The following is a 10,349-nucleotide window of genomic DNA, read 5'->3' on the forward strand; positions in this document are numbered from 1 at the left end:
GGGTCACCCAGAAATAGAGTTGCAGCCAGTTGTGAGCTGCTCTGTGTAAGGAATTTCAAGAGTAGCCAGTGCTCTTAACTACTGTCCCATCTCTCTAGCCCCCTGATTCTTTGATGTATATACAATTTCTAGCCATTCTCCCTTGCTGATGCCCCAGAATCCACATAATCTCTATCTTCATTTCTTTACTTTTTACCATCCATTTCCATATTTTCCTTTCATTTCAGTTTAGCTAGATTTATAACATTGATCTTTTAAAATATTTTGAGTTTATGTTGTTCGTTTTCTGTATTACTTTCTTAAATTTTGTTTAAAGAAAGTTTCTCATGTGGCTAAGGTTTGTCTTGAGCTCTCTGCAAAGCTGAAGATGACTTTGAACACCTGATTCCCTTCCTTTCATTAAGGGCTGAGATTATAGGTACACACTACCAACCCTGGGATTGCAGGTGATGTATACCACCACCCTGGATTATGCAACCCTTTGGTTTTGAACTGAGGACCTCTCATGCATACTGGGCAAACACTCTACTGATGGGTCCAAATTCCTCACTTTTTATTTTACTTATTACTAAAATTCCTTTCTTTACATTTGATTACTTACTCATTTATATTCCTTGATATTTTCATTGTGTACAAACATTGTACATGGCTGTTACTAAGGGACATTTGCATGTAAGCATGTAGTGCATATTCTCTTCCATTGTGACATAAACTCTCCTTTATTGCCTCTTCAATAATTTTTTTTAATTAGGTATTTTCTGCGTTTACATTTCCAATACTATCCCAAAAGTCCCCCATACCCACCCCCCACTCCCCTATCCACCCACTCACCCTCTTTGGCCTTGTGTTCCCCTGTACTGGGGCATATAAAGTTTGCAAGTCCAATGGGCCTCTCTTTGCAGTGATGGCCGACTAGGCCAGCTTTTGATACATATGTAGCTAGAGACAAGAGCTCCGGGGTACTGGTTAGTTCATATTGTTGTTCCACCTATAGGGTTGCAGTTCCCTTTAGCTCCTTGGGTACTTTCTCTAGCTCCTCCATTGAGTGCCCTGTGAACCATCTAATAGTTGACTGTGAGTATCCACTTCTGTGTTTGCTAGGCCCCGGGATAGTCTCACAAGAGACAGCTATATCTGGGTCCTTTCAGCAAAATCTTGCTAGTGTATGCAATGGTGTCAGCGTTTGGAAGCTGATTATGGGATGGATCCCTGGATAGGGAATCACTAGATGGTCCATCCTTTCATCACAGCTACAAATTTTGGCTTTGTAACTCCTTCCATGGGTGTTTTGTTCCCATTTCTAAGAAGGGGCAAAGTGTCCACACTTTGGTCTTCATTCTTCTTGAGTTTCATGCATTTAGCAAATTGTATCTTATATCTTGGGTATCCTAAGTTTCTGGGCTAATATCCACTTATCAGTGAGTACATATTGTGTGTGTTCCTTTGTTATTGGGTTACCTCACTCAGGATGATGCCCTCCAGGTTCATCCATTTGCCTAGGAATTTCATAAATTCATTCTTTTTAATAGCTGAGTAGTAGTCCATTGTGTAAATGTACCACATTTTCTGTATCCATTCCTCTGTTGAGGGGCATCTGGGTTCTTTCCAGCTTCTGGCTATTATAAATAAGGCTGCTATGAACATAGTGGAGCATGTGTCCTTCTCTTTTTTAAAAATTTTTAATATTTTTTATTACATATTTTCCTCAATTACATTTCCAATGCTATCCCAAAAGTCCCCCATACCCCCCCCCCACTTCCCTACCCACCCATTCCCATTCTTTTGGCCCTGGCATTCCCCTATATTGGGTCATATAAAGTTTGCAAGTCCAATGGGCCTCTCTTTCCAGTGATGGCCGACTAGGCCATCTTTTGATACATATGCAGCAAGAGACAAGAGCTCCGGGGTACTGGTTAGTTCATCATGTTGTTACAACTATAGGATTGCAGATACCTTTAGCTCCTTGGGTACTTTCTCTAGATTCTCCATTGGGAGCCCTGTGATACATCCAATAGCTGACTGTGAGCATCCACTCCTGTGTTTGCTAGGCCCCGGCATAGTCTCACAAGAGACAGCTATATTTGGGTCCTTTCAGCAAAATCTTGCTAGTGTATGCAATGGTGTCAGCATTTGGAAGCTGTTTATGGGATGGATCCCTGGATATGGCAGTCTCTAGATGGTCCATCCTTTCATCACAGCTCCAAACTTTGTCTCCGTAACTCCTTCCATGGGTGTTTTGTTCCCAATTCTAAGAAGGAGCATAGTGTCCACACTTTGGTCTTCATTCTTCTTGAGTTTCATGCGTTTAGCAAATTGTATCTTATATCTTGGGTATCCTAAGTTTTGGGCTAATATCCACTTATCAGTGAATACATATTGTGTGAGTTCCTTTGTGATTGTGTTACCTCACTCAAGATGATGCCCTCCAGGTCCATCCATTTGGCTAGGAATTTCATAAATTCATTCTTTTTAATAGCTGAGTAGTACTCCATTGTGTAAATGTACCATAATTTCTGTATCCATTCCTCTGTTGAGGGGCATCTGGGTTCTTTCCAGCTAATGTAATGTAATGTAATGTCTGTTCTACCTCACATGGAAGCCGAGAAAGTCTTCCCCCCACCAGACTGCTTTTGTTCACACAGATAATATACGAGTTGTCAGATGCCCTGACCTACTGCCATGAGAAGAAGGTGATTCACAGGGACATCAAGCCAGAGAATCTCCTGCTGGGCCTCAATGGTGAGGTGAAGATCTCAGACTTTGGGTGGTCTGTGCATACCCCCTCCCTCAGGTAGGTTGGATGGGATGGGGGTGGGACACTCACACTAGTGAGGCATTTCCCAAGTGAATTCATCTCACATGGAAGGCCCAGATACAAACTGGGCCTTGTGGTTAACAAGCACCTTTTCCAAATACACACTTTTAAAATGCATTTGCAAATTGAAAGAATAGGTGGGTGGGGTGATGGACTCAGTAGATAAGAACAGTTCCTTTGTGATCAGGAAACCTGACTTTAAATGAAAAGAACCTGTAAATACCTGGCTGTGGCTATGGATTACTTTAACCCCTGCCTTGAGTGATGGAGGCAGGCAGATCCTATAAGCTGGCTAGCCACTGGCAGAAATGACTGGGTTAGGTCCAATGAGAGACCTTGCGTTAAAGGAATACAGTGGGGAGCTTAATAAAGACACTGAATGTCGTCCTCTGTCTTTGTTAGTGTGTGTCTGTAGGCATGTACACACACACACACACACCACAAATAGAGCTTTGCTTTCCTAGTCTTTATCAGTGTTTGCCTTTGCCAGTAAGATTCCATGTAAAATTAGCAAGCATCCCAGGAAGGAATTTCTCCATGTCGATGAGCTACATTTCCTTGGTTCCTCTTGAGACATACACCATCATTATGTACATCATAAATCTTCCTCAGACGAAAGGATGGACCATCTGGAGATTGCCATACCCAAGGATCCACCCCATAATCAGCCTCCAAATGCTGACACCATTGCATACACCAGCAAGATTTTGCTGAAAGGACCCTGATATAGCTGTCTCTTGTGACACTATGCCGAGGCCTGGTAAACATAGAAGTGGATGCTCACAGTCAGCTATAGGATGGAATACAAGGCCCCAATGGAGGAGCTAGAGAAAGTACCCAAGAGCTGAAGGGGTCTGCAACCCTATAGGTGGAACAACAATATGACTAACCAGTACCCCCAGAGCTCGTGTCTCTAGCTGCATATGTATTAGAAGATGGCCTAGTCGGCCATCATTGGGAAGAGAGGCCCCTTGGTCTTGCAAACTTTATATACCCCAGTACAGGGGAACACCAGGGCCAAGAAGTGGGAGGGGGTGGGAAGGGGAGTAGGGGGGGTATGGGGGACTTTTGGGATAGCATTTGAGATGTAAATGAAGAAAATACCTAATTAAAAAAAATAAATATAAAAAAAATCTTCCTCAGTCACTGACTCTGACCACCAGGCTGGCCTCAGACTTACAGCAATCCTGTGATGTTATGCTACAGGTGATATGCTGCACCATGTTTTAAAACATGAGATTAGTGTTTCTTCCCTTATAGTATTTACTTTTTCTGAGTTGGTTTAGTTTTTTTAATTGTTATCTTCTATGTATGGATGTTTTGCCTGCATCTAGGACTTGTGCACCGTTTTTCATGCCTGTTCTCTTGGAAGCCAGAAGAGGGCATCAGTTGTTTTTAAGCAGCCACATGGATGCTGCAAAATCTGTCCAGGGTCTTTTAGAAGAGCAGCCAGTGCCTTGTCTGACTGGTTGTGGATTCATTCTAGCTTCAAACACAATGCTCTTCCTGTTGCAACCTTCCCAAATGCCAGAATTAAGAGATGTGAGCTATTACTATATGCATCTGCTTTCCCTGAACGTTAAACAAAAAGAAACCTGTGTTTATTCTCATATGTGCATGTAGGCACACATGTGCCATGTTGTGTCTGGGAGGAGGGTGGGCGTGTAAGAGGACACCTTCAAGATAGTCCCTCACCTTCCACCTTATTTGAGACAAGGTCTTTTGTTTGCTCTTTCATAGTTGCCTAGCTGGTCTACAGACTTTCTATGATTCTCCTCTGCCTCCCATCTCACTATAGAAGTTCTAGGACAATAGTCATGGACCCGGCTTTATGTGGGTTCTGGGGGATAGAACTCAGGTCCTCAGGAATTCCCCTTGCAAGTGCTTTGCCCCCTGACTCACCTCCTATAGCCCCTCTGAATCTTGATCCATATTAACAGTTGGTGTTTATGAACAGTTCTCCTTGCCTCAGGCATGCACAGGAGTGGACCCTTTAGGATGTCCCTGTGTCTCCCATTTCCTTGGAAGCTGAACAGGGAAGATTTCCCTTCTTCTGTTTTTTGTTTTTGCTTTATCGAGACAGGGTTTCTCTGAGTAGCTCTGGCTGTCCTGGAACTCACTTTGTAGACCAGGCTGGCCTCAAACTCAGAAATCCGCCTGCCTCTGCCTCCCAAGTGCGGGGATTAAAGTTGTGCGCCACCACTGCCCGGTTTTGTTTTTGTTTTTGTTTTTTGGTGTTTTCCCTTCTTCTGAGCCTACACACAGCCCAATCTTCTGTGTCTTGTTCTAGGAGAAAGACAATGTGTGGGACTCTGGACTACTTGCCCCCGGAAATGATAGAGCAGAAACCGTACAATGAGATGGTTGATCTGTGGTGCATTGGCGTGCTCTGCTATGAGCTGCTGGTGGGGAAGCCACCCTTTGAGAGCAGCACCTCCAGTGAGACATATAGACGCATCCGCAAGGTATGGCCAGCGCACGCACACATGACATTCACCAGGAAGCCAGACAGTGATGGGTCCTGGGTGGGCCTTTGGGGACTGAGTGTATACAAAAGATTATCTGCTAATAGCCAAAAGGGTGCCATGAGGAGACTTATAGCACAGGGAGATTACGAAATGAAAATAACTAGATTCTATTCTTCTTCCCCTGGCTCATTAGGTAGATTTTAAGTTTCCTTCATCAGTGCCTGCAGGAGCCCAGGACTTGATCTCCAAGCTTCTTAGGTACCATCCTTCAGAGCGGCTGAGCCTGGCCCAGGTCCTGAAGCACCCCTGGGTCAGGGAACACTCTCGAAGGGTGCTGCCTCCCTGTGTTCAGATGTCTTCCTGAGTCCTGCCCATCTCTATCCCTATGTATTTCTTCAGGAAGCTCTCCAGGCTCTTTTGTTAGTGTGTGTGGTTTGCTTGTTTTCTCTTTTATGAAATGATGTTAATTAAAACTGTTTATTTTCGCATCAATCTTCTTGCTTGAGTGAGTTAGTGTGTAGATTGAATTGAAAAGTTTGTCTTACATGAGTGATAGAGGTGGAGGCCAGAAGCCCACACCAGGTGGCTCCCTCTATTGCTCTCCATCTCATATTCTGAGAGGATAAATCTCTGAACTGAACATGAAATCACCAAGTTGGCTTGACTGGCTGGTAAATAAAACACAGTGATCCTTCTATGTCCAGCTCCCTAGTGCCAAGATCACAGAAGCACTAAAGTATGCCCAGCTTGTACCAGGGTGCTGGGGATCAAACTCAGTCCCTGTGCTTCTGCACATGGACAGAGGCACACCCATGCTTACACACACATAAAATAACAACTAAGTGAAAGGAAGTTGGTGTATAAGGAGAGATGATGTATGTGTAGAACTTGGGGTTCTCTCTAGAGCACTCAGTTTATCAGCTTTACATTTGCCCTGATTTTGGGCAAATGTTCCAGGCATACAACACTCCAATCTACATTCTATACAGAAAGAATGTCAGTCTCACCCAGGCCCAGAATCCTCCTGCGCTGTGTGCATTGTTACTTGATGGATCTGAAGCCAGGCCTGGTGACCCATGCCTACAATCTTAAGTATTCAGGAGGCTCAAGCAGAAGTTCAGTTCAAGGCCAACCCGGACAATTTAGCGAGATTGTCTTAAATTAAAACAATTTTAAGTAATAATAACACCACTCCTGGGCATATACCCAGAAGATGCTCCAACATATAATGACACATGCTACACTGTTCATAGCAGCCTTATTTATAATAGCCTGAAGCTGGAAAGAACCTAGATGTCCCTCAATGGAAGCATGGATATAGAAAATGTGGTACATGTACATACTACAGTACTACTCAGCTATTAAAAATGATGACTTTGTGAGAATTTTAGGCAAATGGATAAAACTAGAAAGGATCCTGTGTGAGGTAACCCAATCAGAAAAGAACACACATGGTATGTACTCACTGATATGTGGATATTAGCCCAGAAGCTCAGAATACCTAAGGTACAATTCACAAACCACCTGAAACTCAAAAAAGAAGACCAAAGTGTGGATACTTCCATCCTTCTTGGAAGGGGGAACAAAATACCCATGGGAGGAGTTACAAAGTGTGGAGCAGAGACTGAAGGAATGGCCAACTAGAGACTGCCCCACCTGGGGATCCATAAACCCCGCCACTATTGTGGATGCCAACAAGTGCTTGCTGACAGAAGCCTGTTACAGCTGTCTCCTGAGAGACTCTACCAGTGCTTGACAACTACAGAGGTGGAGGCTCACAGCCAACCATTGGACTGTGCACAGGGTACCCAATGGAGGAGCTAGAGAAAGGACCCAAGGAGCTGAAGGGGTCTGCAGCCCCATTGGACAACAACAATATGAACTAACCAGTACCCCCAGAGCTCCCAGGGTGTAAACCACCAATCAAAGAGTACATTTGGTGGGACTCATGGCTCCAGCTGCATATGTAGCAGAGGCTGGCTTTGTAGGTCATCAGTGGGAGGAGAGGTTCTTGATCCTAGGAAGGCTCTATGCCCCAGTGTAGGGGAATGCCAGGGCCAGGAAGTGGGAGTGGGTGGGTTGGTGAGCAGGGGGAGGGGGAAGAGGATAGATGGTTTTCAGAGGGGAAACAAAGAAAGGGGATATCATTTGAAATGTAAATAAAATATCCAATAAAACAAAAGAAAAAAGAAATAACAACTACAATAATAATAAATAGTAATAGGTATGTCTAAGCCATGATGCTAGGTCTGGGACCTTATTTTAGATAAAGAGTAAGAAAACCTCTTCTCTTTGGGGAGGGAGTGATCTGTTTGTAAGCAGGGAAAGAACTATGTTTCCCAGAAGGTATAGAGCACAAGAGTCTTGTGGCTTGCTCTGCAAATAAAATGCTAATGCCTGCAGCTCTACTGGCTCCATGCCATGACGTCATCCTTGCGCTACTCTTCAGTTCACATCCTGTGTGGGAATCTTAGCTGCATTCCTGTTTAGCCTGTAGTAAGGAGGAAAACCTAAACACTGCAGTGAACCCAGCTGTGCTCTGTGACCTGGGCCTGACAGCCAGCAGCCAAAGTCACCTGCCCCGGGTAAGGAGATACAGGTTTCTATGGAGCTCACGGGATTCCCGGCTCTGCTGCCTGCATGGTAGCAGGATGGCGTCCGCGCTAGTGGGCACCAGGCTTGTGGGTTTTCGGAGACGTTTGATGCTTCCTTAAGTTTTGGAGAGCCTGTCAATCAAGAGAGCCTCTAGGATAGTCTTTATAATTGTGTTTGCTTCGGAAAAGTGGATCCGCATGGCCACCCAGTTCATCCCTAGTCTTTTTTGTTTGTTTGTTTGTTTTGTTTTGTTTTTCGAGATAGGGTTTCTCTGTGTAGCCCTGGCTGTCCCGGAACTCACTTTGTAGACCAGGCTGGCCTCGAACTCAGAAATCCAACTGCCTCTGCCTCCCGAGTGCGGGGATTAAAGGTGTGCACCACCACGCCCTGCTCATCCCTAGTTTTAGGCTTAGGTTTCAAAGCTGGGACAAAAAGCTTAATGTCTACTAAACAGAACAAAGCACACCCGCTGCTGGGGTGTTTAAGCAACTTTATCCTTACAGGTCACCAAGAGTTCTTGGCTGGCATAGTTAGCCCCCTCCCCCCCTCCCTTAAACTCCCCAAGCTCTGGAGCTGGGTTGCTCTGTCCCCAGCTGCCCTTCCCTTTACAATCTAACCAGTTTGGTTATCCCTGCTCTTTTGGGCCTCTTGGCTGCTGCACCTTTCCCCTCCCCCTCCTCTCTCTCTCTCCTGCTGCTTCTCTTCTCATATGGCTCAGGGTCATGTCCAATCTGGACTCTCCCAGGTGTTTCTGTCTCTAGCTGTGCTCTCCCACTTATCTATGGTAAACTTTCTCTTCCACCATACCTACAAGCAGTCTTGGCCTTTCCCTTTATTTCTTACTTTTCCCCTTCACGTTGTACCTGAGAGGGTCGTTTATGCACTGGAGGCCATACCTAAGAAAGTTGGAGCTCACTCCCTAATATGTGCCAACCTGCCTCCTTTTCTATAACTAACATTTTGGAATTGTGCCTGCTCTAAGTCGATCTAAAGGAACCCAGATGACTCTTTCCTAGTACTAATCTAGAAGCCCAAAGATAACTTCTGTGACAATGGGCAACAGTCGTCTAGGGTTTGGTTTAATAACTGGGTCCTGTTTGTTGCCATTTCTGCTTCTAATGAAGGACTCACATAGCCCTCACTTTCCAGCATTGCAGCTCTGCTAGTTAGCTCTCTTACAGCTTCCTCATGCCAGAAAGTCAGGCCTCTGGTAGGTATTTAAGAGATTGAAGACTGAAATGAAGCTCCAGGCTAAGGACTTTCATCATTTCATATCAGACACAATCTGTTAAGCATCGAATTCTTCCTGGCTGACTTCTTAGGATCTTTTTTTTTTTCTTTCTTTCTTTTTTTTTGATTTTTAATATTTTTATTACATATTTTCCTCAATTACATTTCCAATGCTATCCCAAAAGTCCCCCATAGCGCCCCCCACTTCCCTACCCACCCATTCCCATTCTTTTGGCCCTGGCATTCCCCTATATTGGGGCATATAAAGTTTGCAAGTCCAATGGGCCTCTCTTTCCAGTGATGGCCGACTAGGCCATCTTTCAATACATATGCAGCTAGAGACAAGAGCTCCAGGGTTCTGGTTAGTACATCATGTTGTTCCAACAATAGGGTTGCAGATCCCTTTAGCTCCTTGGGTACTTTCTCTAGTTTCTCCATTGGGCGCCCTGTGATACATCCAATAGCTGACTGTGAACATCCACTCCTGTGTTTGCTAGGCCCCGGCATCGTCTCACAAGAGACAGCTATATTTGGGTCCTTTCAGCAAAATCTTGCTAGTGTATGCAATGATGTCAGCGTTTAGAAGCTGATTATGGGATGGATCCCTGGATACAGCAGTCTCTAAATGGTCCATCCTTTCATCACAGCTACGAACTTTGTCTCTGTAACTCCTTCCCTGGGTGTTTTGTTCCCAATTCTAAGAAGGTGCACAGTGTCCACACTTTGGTCTTCATTCTTCTTGAGTTTCATGCGTTTATCAAATTGTATCTTATATCTTGGGTATCCTAAGTTTTGGGCTAATATCCACTTATCAATGAATACATATTGTGTGAGTTCTTTTGTGATTGTGTTACTTCACTCAAGATGATGCCCTCCAGGTCCATCCATTTGGCTAGGAATTTCATAAATTCATTCTTTTTAATAGCTGAGTAGTACTCCATTGTGTAAATGTACCATAATTTCTGTATCCATTCCTCTGTTGAGGGACATCTGGGTTCTTTCCAGCTTCTGGCTATTATAAATAGGGCTGCTATGAACATAGTGGAGCATGTGTCCTTTCTACCGGTTGGGACATCTTCTGGATATATGCCCAGGAGAGGTATTGCTGGATCCTCCGGTAGTACTATGTCCAATTTTCTGAGGAACCGCCAGACTGATTTCCAGAGTGGTTGTACAAGCTTGCAATCCCACCAACAATGGAGGAGTGTTCCTCTTTCTCCACATCCTCGACAGCATCTGCT

The sequence above is a fragment of the Mus caroli genome, unplaced genomic scaffold (assembly GCF_978045245.1).
Source record: "Mus caroli unplaced genomic scaffold, Mus_caroli_1 scaffold_8, whole genome shotgun sequence".
NCBI classification, from domain to species: domain Eukaryota; kingdom Metazoa; phylum Chordata; class Mammalia; order Rodentia; family Muridae; genus Mus; species Mus caroli.